Source organism: Sminthopsis crassicaudata, chromosome 2 (assembly GCF_048593235.1).
Source record: "Sminthopsis crassicaudata isolate SCR6 chromosome 2, ASM4859323v1, whole genome shotgun sequence".
NCBI lineage: Eukaryota > Metazoa > Chordata > Mammalia > Dasyuromorphia > Dasyuridae > Sminthopsis > Sminthopsis crassicaudata.
In genome coordinates this window covers 50,994,300-51,009,361 of record NC_133618.1, presented here as the reverse complement: position 1 = coordinate 51,009,361, position 15,062 = coordinate 50,994,300, and the positions used below count along the sequence as shown (strand labels likewise).

The window sequence follows — 15,062 nt, the reverse complement described above, 5'->3', positions numbered from 1 at the left end:
TAATAAATTCCTATCCATAAAAATATGAGAAAAACCTTCTCTAGTTTTTTTGTTTGTTTGTTTGTTTTTTGTTTTTTCGCCCAGGTGGGGATAATCCAATACAGAATATTGGATACACTACCAGAAGTCATTGATATATTGAGTAGTTTTCCTGCTTCCCCACCTCACCCCACTTATATTTCTTTTTTGTTGTTGTTGTTACAAGGGGTGACTCACTAACTAAAGGGCATGAAGGAATATATTTCAGTATGAAGCAATGTCAAAACAAAAGGTATCAATACCAATTAAAATAAAGACTTGTTGAAAAAAAGCAGGTTACAAAGTAATATGCATCAGTAAATTCTTATTAACTTAGAGCAACCTTGTGAGGTAGGTAGGAATGATGAATTTTATATTCCATATTTATATGGAATATATGTATATATTATAATATACATTATAACTACATATATATTTATATTCTATTATTTTTGTTGTTCTCTCATTGTCTGTCTCTCTCCCTTCTTTCCCTCCCCCCTCCCAGTCGAACATAAGTAGGGATTCAAAAATATGTAATATCTTTCCATTTAAATAATAAGACATTGTATTCAGAATTGTTCATCTTTGTTTGTCCTTCCTTCTCTAAAAGAGCCATGACATTAGGGAGGAGATGCCATGACTTGCAAGTGAATTGGCTTTAAATGAGGGAGGGCTGGGCAAGGTCACCTGCCTCCCTTTCTCCTCCGGAGCCATCTGGGTCCAGTGGCAACAAATGAATCAAGACGACTGGAGATGGCCCCGCAGGGAGGGGGAGACCTTGGTCTTTTTAAGTTAAGATCTTCAACAGTTCATGAGGTCATCCCCTTCAGTGATTAAGGCAAATCGGATAGAAAATGGGGCATTGGGCCTCGAGTCAGGAGCAGCAAGCTTCATTATATATAATTACTACTTAGTTTCCCCAGATGTTGGACCCAAGCTTCCAATGTTCTTTCCAACTCTAACTCTCTGATCCAATGAAATGAGGGAAACTGAGGCAAGGATAGATGAAATTGCCTGCCCGAGCTCAGAGCGAGGAGCCGGGGCTTAAACCCCGATCTCCCGCCTCCGAGGTCTTACAGCCGAGAACAAGAGACACCCATTGGAGAGTTCATCGGGCTCCCCCGGCCTCACTCCCCATCCCATGTGCAGTCTGTCAGTGCCGACCGCCCCCCCCCTTGCCCCCACCCCCAGCCAGGCGCCGGGGGGAAGTGTGCACTGAAGGCTTAATGATGTCTGTAGCAATGGCCAGTTTAGATTACCATCTGATGCTGGGGAGGGAGACGGGCCGGGAGAGGGGCCGGTGTCTCCGGCGCGTCCCGCTACGCCGAGGGCAGGCCGTCTCTATCACGCGTGCTCCCCCCCCCCTCCCATGGCACACCCCAGGAACGCTTGAGCGGCTCCAGACACAGCAGGTTATTCCATCTGCCTGCAGCAAATGAAAAAGAGCCACTTATCATGGCCTGATGTTTTTCAGACTGAGCCCAGATTCCAACTGCCCGCGCAGGCCGGCCAAGTGAGGAAGGAAAATAGTCTGTGCTCTTCCCTCGGAGTTCTTCGTTTCTTTATCTGGATCATTACCTATAGAAAGAGAAAGGAAAGTCTCTGCTTTAGTGGGCCCATCAGTCGCGGCTTTACGGTCTTCCCAGAAAGCAAGGGCATTTCTTGAGTGCTGTGTGACTGAGCCAATTGTTATGCCTCTCTGAGTCTCGGTATGAATAATCGAGGAGTAAGGAGGAAAGACTTGGAGGCAGTGTGATAGACTGGATGAGGGCCTGGACTTGGTCAGGAAGGCCTGAGTTCAAATCCTTCCTCAGATTGTTATTAACTATGAGACTCTGGGCTTCCCAACTTTGGTCTGCCGCAGTTTTCTCATCTTTAGAATGGAAGAATTTGTAAAGTGCTTGGAAATTTTAAAATTAATAGAATTTTAGTATTTTGTTTATTAATAATTATTATAATAATTATATAATATATTGATACATAGTCATCATTATAATTAATCATTATTATTAATATCGCTGTCCCTTTCAGTCTGCCTCTGTCCTTCCCTATCTTTATTTCTCTCACTTAAGCATGTGCACATGTTGGACATGAGAGCTCTGAGGCCCTTTCTAGATCTAAATTGGACCCGACTTGTGATTTTATTGGTATAGGCACTCACAGGTAGAAATTCCCCTCACCAACTCAGGTTAGCAATTTCTCTGCACTGAGTAGGTTTAGAGAACCACCTAGCACACAGACGGGTTAATTAAATAATTTACTCAGGGCCATCCTACCAGGATATATCAGAGGGCATTTGAACTCAGATCTTTCTATCTTTAAGAACACCTCACTATATTCCATTTCTCTCAAATCTTTTGATTCTGTAAATAAAAGAATGGCCATCCTGAATCAGACTTTGAAATCATTTCATCTCCCTGGAAGTGAATACCATCCCTTACTTCCTTCAAAGACTCAGCTCAGTCCAAGAGGCCTTTTTCATCTCCTTCCATCCATCTCCCCAGCATCTGCTAGCCCCCTATTCCTATCCACCATAAAGTACCTTATATTTACTCTCATACTTTGTGTTTGCTTAGTATATATTGTATCTCCACTTACATGTATACAATTTTTCCTCAGATAGATTATAAGCTCTTGAAGGCAAAGAAGTATCTTCTGAATTTTGTATCCCTATGTCTTAACACAGTGCCCAGCACATAGCAAGCACTTAATGCCTGTTGATTGAATATTTGTACTGCCTATTTTACAATATCATCATGAGGAAAGTATTTTTAAGCATTTTCTATGTGCCACAAACTGTGCTAAGTTCTAGGATTACAAAAAGAGGCAAGAAACAGTCTCCGGCTCCAGGAGCTCACAGTCTAATGAGGAAGACAAATGATGAAGCATTACATATAATAACTCTGAGCTATTGGCACATTCTAGTATCATTTAAGAATATCTTCCTATAACTATGTTCAAAAAGTTATCAAACTGTGCATACCCTTTGATCCAGCAGTGTCACTATTGGGCCTGTATCCCAAAGGAGGGAAAGGGACCTGTATGTGCCAAAATGTTTGTGGCAGCCCTCTTTGTAGTGACCAGAAACTGGAAACTGAGTGGATGCTCATCAGTTGGAGATTGGCTGAATAAATTGTGGTATATGTATATATATATGTATATATATATACATATTATGGAATATTATTGTTCTGTAAGAAATGACAGAGATGCCTGGAGAGACTTACATGAATTGATGCTGAGTGAAATGAGCAGCACCAGCAATACTATATGAGGATCAATTCTGATGGACATGGCTCTTCTCAACAATGAGACGATTCAGATCAGTTCTAATTGTTCAGTGATGAAGAGAGCCATCTACACCCAGAGAGAGGACTGTGGGAATTGAGTATGAATCACAACAAAACATTCTCACTCTTTCTGTTGTTGTTCACTTGAATTTTATTTTCTTACTTGTTTACTTTCTTTCCTTGATCTGATTTATCTTGTGCAGCAAGAGAATTGTATAAATATGTTTATACATGTTGAATTTAACATATATTTAACATGTATAACATACATTGAATTGCTTGCTATCTAGGGAAGGAGGTGGGGGAAAGGAGGAGAAAATCTGAAACAAGGTTATGCAAGAGTCAATGTTGTCAAATTATCCATGCATATGCTTTGAAAATTAAAAAAAAAACTTTATTTAAAAAAAAAGAATATCTTCCTATAATTAGGAAACACACTCCCCTCCCCTCCCTTCCCTTCTCCTTTCCCTCCCCTTCTCCTCTCCCTCCCTTTCCCCTCTCCCTTTCTTCTTCTCCCTTCTCCCTCCCCTCCCCTCCCTTTCTCTCCTCTCCCTTCCTCTCTCCCTCTTCTCTCCTTCCCTTCCTTTCCCTTCTTTCTCTATCTCTTACCTTTATCTCTATCTGTCTCTATTTCTGTGACTCTGTATGTGTGTCTCCAGGTTCCAAAGAACTATTTTAAAGAAAAATCTAGGGACAGCTAGATGGTGTAGTGGATAGAGCTTTCTCAGTTTCTAAACAGAGAATTTTCAATTCCAATGCCCCTTTGTTACTTGCTTCCTATATATCTTGTATATAGTTTGTTTGTACATATTTCTTTGCTAATTGTTGTTATTCTCTTTAGGCTGTAAGCTTCTTGAGGACAGGGACTGACTTTTGCCCCTTTTTTCCCGGGGCTTAGCACAGTGCACATTTTGTTGTTGTTCAATCATTTAATGTGTTTGACTCTTTGTGACCGTGTGAATCATACCAATACTGTCCATGGGATTTCCTTGTCAAAAATACTGGAATAGTTTGTTATTTTCTTTTCCAGTAGACCTGGAACACAGCAGGTGCTCAATAAATGTTTGCTGATTGATTGAACATGCTTGAATAGATGTTCCCAGAGGACATAGTACCCTAGAAGCTATTAATTTTGTGAGCCTAAGGTAGACACTTAAATTTTTTTATTCTGATGTAATCTAAATTGACTTGAAGATTTAAATGAAGGGGTGAGAAATAGGTGAACAAATGATACGAGACTGGACTGGGCAGCTCATGCTGAGCAGAGAGAAAGAGAAAGCTTCCAATAAGTGACTTATCCAAAGTCACATAGTCAATCAACAATGGTACCAAAATTTGAACCCAGGTCCTTTGACTCTGAATTACTTTCTACTATACCACTAGCTCAGGGTGCTTCAGACATCTCATGAATGTCTCATGAATATGACCAGCAAACCTGAATAAATTTTTGTCTTTATGTTTTAGGTTGATAAAATACAGCTCCTGCACTCTGAGCCAAGGTGGAAGGGATGGTGTACATGTGAGAATGGTCTCAGATTGGAACCTGGCCTTTTGCTCTGTGCATCAGCACAGGCCAGCAGCTATTGACTACAAAAGTAAGCACTGGTTGTCTTTTTTCTTGGGAAGAAGCATTTTTGGGTGTCCTTTACTGAGGAATTCCTTGTTGGTCTTTGATTTACTGTTGTATCATGAAACCTTCTGCTTTGAGCTACAATGATCTATATGAGTGAGGACCTCATGCTTGGAAAGGGTCCCTTGAGCACTGTGACCCATGTATATGGACAAGTGCAAGAATAAGGAAAATCCAGGAGCACATCAGGGGTTGTTGTCGAGAACAAGGTGGTCAACATGCTGATTAGCTCTTTGTCCTGATTACTTAAGAAATGGAATTAGAGAATATTTGTTGTAATTTGGTTCAAGTATTTCAAAGTTTTCATTCTAGGGGTAATTCTTACAGGAGGGATTCAATTCATTGTTTTGATCTTAGAACTTAGAACTGGGAGTAATGGATAAAAAATGAAAGAAAACTATCTGCTGGCAAAGACTTCCTACCAATTAGAACTGTCCAAAAATGGGGTGTGCTGCCTTGAAAGTTAGTGGGATCCTCTTTATTGGAAGTCTTTGAGCAGAACCTGGTTGTAGTAGGACTTTTTTTTTAAAGAAATGGGTTATTTTGACTGGTTTCTGATGTTTCTCCTAACTTTAAAATTCTGAGATTCTGTAAATGAGCTTCTATTCCTAGAGAGTTATGTTGAAAGTATATTTCAGCCTATGAGGTGACTTCATGCTTCAGCACTTAGGTCCAGACATTCAAGACTTCTTCCTGAATGAAGGGAATGCCTCTTCTGAGGGCCTTTATAGAAGCAATAGAGCAAGGAGCCAGGATGCTACCGAATTGTTCTTCCAGTATGTTTGTAGTTTAGAGAAATAAGATCCAAGGCTCTAGGGGGAAAAAAAACTCTTAAGATAGTACATATCAACAAAACTTCTATTTCTTTCTAAGCAAATGGGGTGATCTTTATGAATGGTCTAGTAATCTCCAAAAGTAAATCATTTTTGAACTCAGAGTCTCCCCAATTAATGATTTATTTATAAATTTACATATATATATATATATAATTCTATATATGTATACTGTTTTACTAATATAAACATTATAAAATATACACAGAATAGAAAGTTTAAAAGAATGAGAAAAAGATGAGCAATGTTTTTTAAAATTGTATTTACAAATAGTACAAAGAAACTTTTTTCTATTGCTGAGAGCAATGTGATTGAGTATGTTTTCTCTCTCACAATTTGGCCTTTAGAAATTTGCATATACAGAAAGGGGAACTCTCAGATTCGGGAAGACACAGATTCAAATCCTGTCTTTGATACCTACTGACTATGGTGACCCTAGAAAAGTCAATGAATATCTCAGTTCCCCCAAACACTTTTATAACATAATGCTGATGAAAGACTGCTGGTCTTCATTAGTAGAGTTATTAATTCCAAAGAAGTCCTAGGTCCAGGCCATAAATAAAAATCATTATGCCTGTATGCTGTGCAATCATGCTGCTAGAATGTTACACCTGGAAGACTGAACTTGATTCCATTCCCTCTCTTAAAGATAATGATACAGAGGTTTGAGAAGTGAAGTCAATTATCCAAGACAATTCAGCCTGTGAGATCATAGGATCAAAGATTTAGCTTGGAGATAACCCAGATTCTAATCCAATGCACTCATTTTACAGAGAAGGAACCTGGGACCCAAAGAGATTAAGTAATTTTCCCAATCTCATACAGGTTAATTTCAACTCAGGCTCTTAGCTTCTAAATCTAAAACTTCCCCTCTGTTCCTCACTTCTGTACCCTACTCTCCTCATCCTCAATCTGATATTTCTTCTCTGCTTTGATAGTAGCAATGTCCAGACTCAATATAGCTAATAAAAATTGCTAAAACACCAACCAAAAAATCTGGACCCTACCAAAGTAGTCAGGTAGTAGAAAGTCTGAAGACTTGAGATCAAATCCTCATTCTGACATTTATTAGTTAGAAAAGTGGCTTTGCATGACTGAGCCTCAGTTTCCTCATCTGTAAAATGGGGATATTTGCATTCCCTGCTTCATAAGATTCTCACCAGAAAAACACATTGTAAGCTTTAAAATGTTATGGTAGTTGGAGCTATGATTTATGATCTCTGTGTTCAGAAAATAATATTCTGGGAGTATATTATTCCCTGCCAAGGTAGCTAGTTCCTCTGCCTCAAGGTTACCCTGTCTTGCTATAAAACCCAGTGAGTATATCCCTAGCTTGCCAGAACACTTTGGGTATTTTCTTTAAAGGTGACAAAGGCTCTGTCTTTTCTGTCAGAAATGGATCCTGCCTCCAGATGGGGTGTTAGTGTCCCCCTTGTTTCTTAAGGATGCTGCTGCCACATTCGACAATTGCCATCGTTAAAATTGATTGGGGCATATGGAAGCAGAGGGGCCCCTCAGGGCATGTGCGTTCTGAAATAACTTATCATGGGTCCCATAATTTAAATAAAGCAGGAAGGGGACAGTGGCCTCCTAGAAGATCGATCTGCCCATGAAATGTTAAATGGTGGCTGTCATGGGGATGATTTGGTGCCGCTGCGACCTGGGTCATCCAAAGATTGATTGTGCCCCATTCATCTGTATTTTAATTATTTTGTGTAAATTGGGCTGCTCGGTGTTCTGACATAGCACCTTCCCACACATGTCAAAAGAAGTTATAAAATACGTAACAAATCTACCCCTAAGACAACCCCCAGAGTGTGCTCTTGCAGAGAAAAAGAAGGAGAAAGAAAGGGAAGGAGGGAGGGAGGAAGAGGGAGGGTCAGAGAGAAAGAGAGAGAGAGAAAAAGAGAGAGAGAAAGAGAAAGAGATGGAGGGAGAGAAAGAGAGAGAGGGAAGGAGAGAGAGAGAAGGAGGGAAGGAGAGAGACAGAGACAGAGAAAGACAGAAAGACAGAGAGAGTAAAGGAGGGTGGTAATATGGATGGTTTAGTGTATTCGTGAAAATGCACATCAAAACATCATGTCAAAATGGTGATCTTGGCATAATGGTAAAAGCTGTACATTGAGAATCAAATTCTGGTTCAAATAACTGCAAGCTTATGATTCTGCAGTCTTTCTGGCTCTCTAAGTTTTGTTTCTTCATCTGTAGGATGGGTTTGATAATATTTATACTAATCAATCAACCCAGGTTCTTTCAAGGTTTAGGGAAAGAAACTATTTGGCAGTAGGAAAATACAGAGGTATTTGATTCCCATTATCTGAGCCCCAGAATGCCTAACATGGAGCATATGCAGCAAGGTTGCCCAATGGAGAAGACTCTGTGCCTTAGGATTCAAAGATGAGAACTAAGATGCCCAATGACTCTTCAGTGCCCATCCTGCAGTAGTCTTCCAGTAAGAAGTGTTGATAAAGGTAGCCTTAACTTGTTCCAGACATTTGTTGAAATGGTATGCCCCTAAGGGTGAGTCATTCCCAGAAGTAGGTTGTTATCATGCTTTTATATTAGCTCTGGGTCTATCTCGTGCAGTGATTCCAGGCCATTAAAAAGAATTAGAACTTTCTTTCACTTTGTCATGGGTAGTCAGATGGACATATATATATGAATCAGTAAGTCTTAAGGTTGTGAATATCATATGTACCTCTATAAATATATGATTATATCTAAATCTACATATAAATATAATAATCATATATATTATAATTATTGATATCATATAATATAATGTATGATACTGAGGTTAATATTAAGATAAAATGTAATAAAATATAAAATTTTATCTGTTTATATGTGTTATAGATAAATAATATATACCTATCCTCTCTATACATACATGCATGCACACATCTAAAAACAAACATACACATGTATCTAAAAAGATAGATATATAGATGAATAACTAGCTAGATAGGTGAATAAATGGATGGATGAATAGGTAGGTAAATAGATATATAGGCAGAAAAAGTCAAAAAGAAAGAAAGGGTGAAAGAAAGGGAGAAAGAAAGAAGAAAGGGGGAGGAAGGATGAAAAGAGAGAGGAATGGAGAGAGGGAAAGAGAGAAAAAGAAAAGAAAAGGAAGGAAGGAAGGAAAGAGGGAAGGAAGGAAGGAAGAGAGAGGGAGGGAGGGAAGGAAGGAAGGAAGGAAAGAAGGAAGGTAGGAAGGAAAGAAGGAAGAAAGGAAGGAAAGAAGGAAGGAAGGAAGGAAGAGAGAGGGAGGGAGGGAAGGAAGGAGGGAAGGAAAGAAGGAAGGTAGGAAGGAAAGAAGGAAGAAAGGAAGGAAAGAAGGAAGGAAGGAAGGAAGGAAGGAAGGAAGGAAGGAAGGAAGGAAGGAAGGAAGGAAGGAAGGAAGGAAGGAAAGAAGGAAGGAAGGAAGACTGAGAAGTAGTGTGGTATAGTGAATAGAAAATTCAAGAGGATATGGATTCAAGTTCTCCTTAGGATATCTAAATCTGTAGAATGCCAGGAAGTCATCTAACTTAAAATGATTCAGGCACCTTCCTAAGTGGCAGAGAAGGATCAACTAACATTGGTCAAGTTGGTTCCCTTACTAAAGTCTTCCCCATATCAATGAAATCAAGGGTCCATTTTCTTCCTTATTTAAATGTATAACAGTCTAATAACAACAATAACTGACATTTATATAGGTACTTTAAATTGACTTAAGTGTTTTACATACATTATCTCATATGAGCTTCATGAAAACTGGTAACATACAGAACACAGCCATGGACCTGGCAAATGTGGAAACCAGCTGTTGCTAGACAATACAACAAAGGAACAAATAAATCTTTATTCTGAACAAAGTCTCACTGCTCCCTTCTTGACCGGGCATGGATGCCAATAAATTTGTCCCTGGTTCAAGCACATGACTTCGATCTTCTAAGAGTTTATATGCTCAAAAGCCTGCCACTCCGCCCCAACACACCAGGCTGTTAATAAGGATCAAATGATAAAATGTATCTCAAGTGCTTTGTCACTATAATCTGACCTAAATCATCATCATTGCTATCATCTTGAGGGCTACTTTTTGAGCGGCTAAAGAGAGCCCATTGAGCACTCCTCCCATCCCTTGGAGTCAGGAATTGTCCACAAGGGGGCACAAGTCAGGACTAGAAATTGATGCTGTTGGGCCAGGCTGGGGGGCATGGATCTTTTGTGAGGAGAACCCACGTGGGCCGGTTTCTCCCACACAATTCGGGGGTTCTCAGACACTGATACCAGTGCTGAATAGTCAGTATCAACACCAGTTGTAACAGACCCTAGCATCCAGGATGAGCACAGCACAGCTGTTCCTTTCAGAACATTGAAGGGACATCCTTTACCCTCAATAAGTTACCATCCTTCAAGCTCCAGGTCAAACCCTATCTCTTCTAAGAAGAGTGTCCCAAGTCAGTCTGGATGATCATTTCAATGCACTAATGGATCCAGATCCCTGCCCCTCCTGTGTAATTCTTGTCTATACCTTTGTGTGATTTCTTTCCAGGGTAGGGGGAAAGGAAGAGGAAGAAATCTATGATGTTAGAGGTCTACAATTTGCAAGGTTACAATGGAGTACTCCAGCTGTTCACCTGTCATCTCTCATTCTTGCCATTTAATCAGCCTTTATTCTATAATAGAATTTCTTCATGACTTCTTTTACTGTTACTTATCTTTGTAGTCACTGGTGAGTTAAATGGTTCAATCTTCTCAGATCCTCCCAGTGTCTTTCCATTTCATTCAATGTGATACTGAAAAATTTTTAAGGTTGACCATGTGCATGTTAGTGATGAAAAGATGGGCCCTAAGACAGTAAAAGAGCTTTGCCATTTCTCAAATTCAGTCCAACCCAATTCTTACCACCTTGTTATCTATTTATTATCTATCATGATTCTGTGGGGTGTCCATTGCTATCTAGGCAGTTCTTCATCTGCTTGGTCTTTCCTTTGTAAATGGATAAGATCACTTAGAACGATCACAGATTTCTTCCAGGAGGCTCTATGATATTCTGGGACTTGTCCCCAAAACAGCAACATCTGGAGGATGGGATCAAATGATCCAAATGAAATCTCTCCTTGACCAAAACTCTATATTCAATCTCTTCCATCACAATCATGAAGATATATATCAATATCTATATCTATATCTATCTATATCTTTATATCTGTGTGTATGAATTATATATACATATAAAGCATACACTTAAGTTTTATGTCTTAATGTTTATTATCAGGAGGTCAGTGAAAACAGATTGTACATGGCATCTGAGGGAGGTAAAAATACCAAACGTATGTGGAGGGGGGGCAGAAACCTCAGACTTTATTAATATCCAAAAAATAGCCAAGAGAATACTACTAGCTGCTGATTTATTTACCTACTCTCATAATCCATATAAAATATGACAGTCATAAATGAATGAATAAAAAAAAATTTCAACTGCTTCTCATGTGCCAATAATTATGCTAAGTATTGGGATACATAAGCAAAATAGAGACAATTCTTGCTCTCAAGAAGCTTACATTCTAACAGGGAAAGTTTACATATATATATATGAGACATATATTATATATAACATATAATCTAATCTAATTAATTACTTGACTCCCTAAGTTTTACGACAAGATATTCACAGAGAAGTTATGGCATGAAGGGTCAGTAGATGGATTTTCCCTCAAACTTTCCTTATGTGCACTAGGTTCTGATTTTTCATAAAAAACTTTATAATAATAATGATAATAATAATAATAGCTAATCTTTATATAGGATTTAGAGTTTATTAAGAGTTTAATATACATTAACTCATTTTTTCCTTTTGAAAATCTTATTAAATAAATGCTATTATCACCCCCATTTTATAGATGAAGTAAATGAAAAACAGAGAGAGTGTGACTTGCCCAGGATAACATAGCCAGTCTCTGAGGCAAGCTTTGGATGCATCTCTTCCTGAGTTCAGCCATATGTACTTCAGGGCTAATGTGGTTAATGTTTTTTATTGTTCCATCATCACTGTACTAGTAATTGCAAGGGTGGTGCTGCTGCTAAGCCCAGTTTATTGCCTTTTATAAAAGTATCAAGAACCATACCATATAAATGTTTTAAGCACTAAGTGCCAACTTTTTGTTCTGGTTTGCTATATTAAGCACCTGGCATGGCTGGCAGGATGCCACCTATCTTTGCTTCCAGCTGTGGCTCAAGAAGGCAGATTTGAGTTCAGCAGAGCCCCTAGCTCCCTTCTGGGCATGAGGCCATATGTCTGGTGTCCTCTGAAAGGCATCATTCTGTTTTTTATATCTAGGTATTCCTACTGCTCCTTAGCTGATTATAGAAGACCCACTATCCAGTCCCAGTGGAGACCTCTGAAACAAAGTTAGTTTCTACCAACCAACTTAGGAAAAACTCTTTTATCTGGGAGAGTCCTTCATGCTGCATTCAGAGCTCAAACCTTTCTCTTTTTTATATATTTTTATTATTATTATAGCTTTATATTTACAAGATATATATGTAATTTTCAGCATTGACAATTGCAAAACCTTTTGTTCCAACTTTTCCCCCCTTTCCCTCCACCCCCTCCCCCAGATGGCAGGTTGACCAATACATGTTAAATATGTTAAAGTATAAGTTAAATACAATATATATATATATGCATATATATACACACACATACATATATACATATATACATGTCCATACAGTTATTTGCTGCACAAAAAGAATCGGACTTTGAATAGTGTATAATTAGCTGTGAAGGAAATCAGAAATGCAGGCGGACAAAAATAGAGGGATTGGGAATTCCATGTAGTGGTTCATAGTCATCTCCCAGAGTTCTTTCGCTGGTTGTAGCTGGTTCAGTTCATTACCGCTCTATTGGAACTGACTTGGTTCATCTCATTGTTGGAGAGGGCCACATCCATCAGAATTGATCATCATACAGTATTGTTATTGAAGTATATGATGATCTTCTGGTCCTAGAGCACAAACCTTTCAAGCCACATCTCAACCTAGGAGACAGATGCTCCTTCAGAGTCTTTTAAATTTCAAGGGTCTCCTCTGAATTAAAGTTTTGCATTTAAAAAAAAACTTCAACAACTATAATTAAACATAATTTGTTTATAATTTTATTTTATACAATTAAAAACCTTCCTTTGAGAAAAGGGCCATCAGCTTTAACCAAACTACCAAAGGAATCAATGACCATGACATATGGCTAAGAATATTTCTTATATAACTTAGGGGATGGTATTCAAAAGTTGCTGTGACAGATAGATTTATACCCCCCACTAGAAAAGCCCCAGTTTTCTGGTCCCCAGTTTTCTCATCTGTAAAGTGAGGAAGTTTAACCAACTGGTAATTAATTTCTCTGATCTTTGGTGGACTGATCTTCAGATGAACTATATGCCATCAGTCATTGGACCCAGACTTGAAGACCTTGTGGGATAGCAGAATTATAAGAGATTGCACTCTGCTCATAGAGCCTGAAGGGACCCAGATTACCACCTCATCAGGAAGGGACATCCCACAAAAAGTGACTGGGATGTACCTGATGGCAAAGGGCTTAAGTGACAAGAGTGTTTATATCATGTTAGAGACAAAAGGAAGCCAGTGGAGGCTTTTGAACTAGATCGTGCTGTCCGCTTCCTATTCAGCAGAAAGCATTAACCTCTAGTTGTTGGTTGTTGTTCTTGAAGAGGACCAAAATGACATCACTATATTACAGTCAAGTTGTTTTGTGCGACTGTAGCTGATCGGACCAGCCACGAGTTGGGTAAATCTGCGCATCTCACATTTCTTTTGAGCTATGTCAGCTCTGATTTATTCATAAAGCGTAGAATCTTCTCTGATGAGGGCATGCCATGCTGGGCAGACCTGTGCCAGTGTTTCCCTCTAGAAGCACTAGAAGTTTCTCTCTAGAAGATGGGGCAAGTGGCAATCCTGTTAATCCCCACTGGCCACCTAGCTTCTCCAATGGTTCCTCAGAGATTCATGGTCCTAGCTCCTCATTTTGCAATCAGTATTAATCAATTAACATTTATTAAGCATCTCCTCTGTTCTAGGCACTGTGCTGAATGCAGATGAGTAAGCAGAGCCAGAGTGGCTACCTGATTAGCCCAAACAGACTAGATGGTGCAGTGGATAGAGCACCAGGCTTGGAGTTGGGAAGACCCAAATTCAAATTTGGTCTCAGATATTTACTAGCTGAGTGACCCTATGTAAGTCACTGTTTGCATCTCTTTTCTCATCTCTAAAATGAACTGGGGAAGGAAATGGCAAAACACTCCAGTTTCTTTGCAAAACAAACAAACAAAAATCAAATGAGATCATGAAATGACTAAACAATAACAATGACAACACAGATAGTAATCATCAGGACCAGAATTTCAACTGGAACCCACATTCTTTCTAATGCATCATATTGCCTCACAATTCCCTACCCACATTTCCATACACATACCCACACACACATATATACACACATACACACATACATGTATATGTACCCATGTATATGTGTGTGTATGTATATAAAATTTGTGAATCAAAACATGAAGAACTATTAGAACATTTTTGGTCCCTTTTTTTGCATTATCAGGTTCCTAGATTTACAGTGTTGATAAAATGTGCTCACAATGGTTTTTCTTCAATGTACTTTGCTTAGACTCTGATATGTGTCAAGCTGCTGATCTGAATAATAAACCAGTTGTACAAGGATAGACAACACACACACACTCGCACACACACACACACACACACACACACACACTTCTCTTTTCCCCCACCTGGCCGAAGAGCATCCTGCCACGTTTTTTCCTTTCTCATACTTGTTGAAATATGAATGTGAGTATGTTAGTCTATCAGTTCCAATTAGCCCAAATCACTCATTGAGAACAGGATTTTGAGAGATACCTGACTTACAGTTGAAAGGCTTTGACTTCCTTAGGGAATTTGAAGAGAGACCCTTTATTCTCAAGAAGGGCAGGTGAAGTCCTAGGGGCAGGATTAGCCCAAACTCCTAAACTTTAAAGCTCAGTTCACCTACCCTTTACTGACCTGCTCAGGCTTGAGGTTTCCCTCCTGGTACCTGTTGGCATGTGGTGAAAGGATATTTCCCCTTAGAAAATGCAGAAATGACAAGGTATGTGCTATATTTGGGGTGATTACGTTTTGACTTTTCAAAGGAATATTAGGAAATGTGGATGATGTGAAAATAAAAGATATCAATAAAAATTAAAAGCAAAAAAGAAAATGAAGGCCTTGCTCTGG

The 15,062-nt window shown here is 39.0% G+C and overlaps 1 protein-coding gene across 2 annotated transcripts in view; it reads left to right on the top strand.

Moving 5' to 3' along the window:
* ZNF469 (zinc finger protein 469) overlaps window positions 1-15,062 on the top strand; it is a 687,769-nt gene that overhangs the window by 275,816 nt on the left and 396,891 nt on the right. For both annotated transcript variants that reach the window (XM_074286232.1, XM_074286231.1), the window contains exon 3: window positions 4,773-4,903. The gene's annotated coding sequence lies outside the window, so the exon portion shown is untranslated. The remainder of the gene's footprint in view (window positions 1-4,772; window positions 4,904-15,062) is intronic.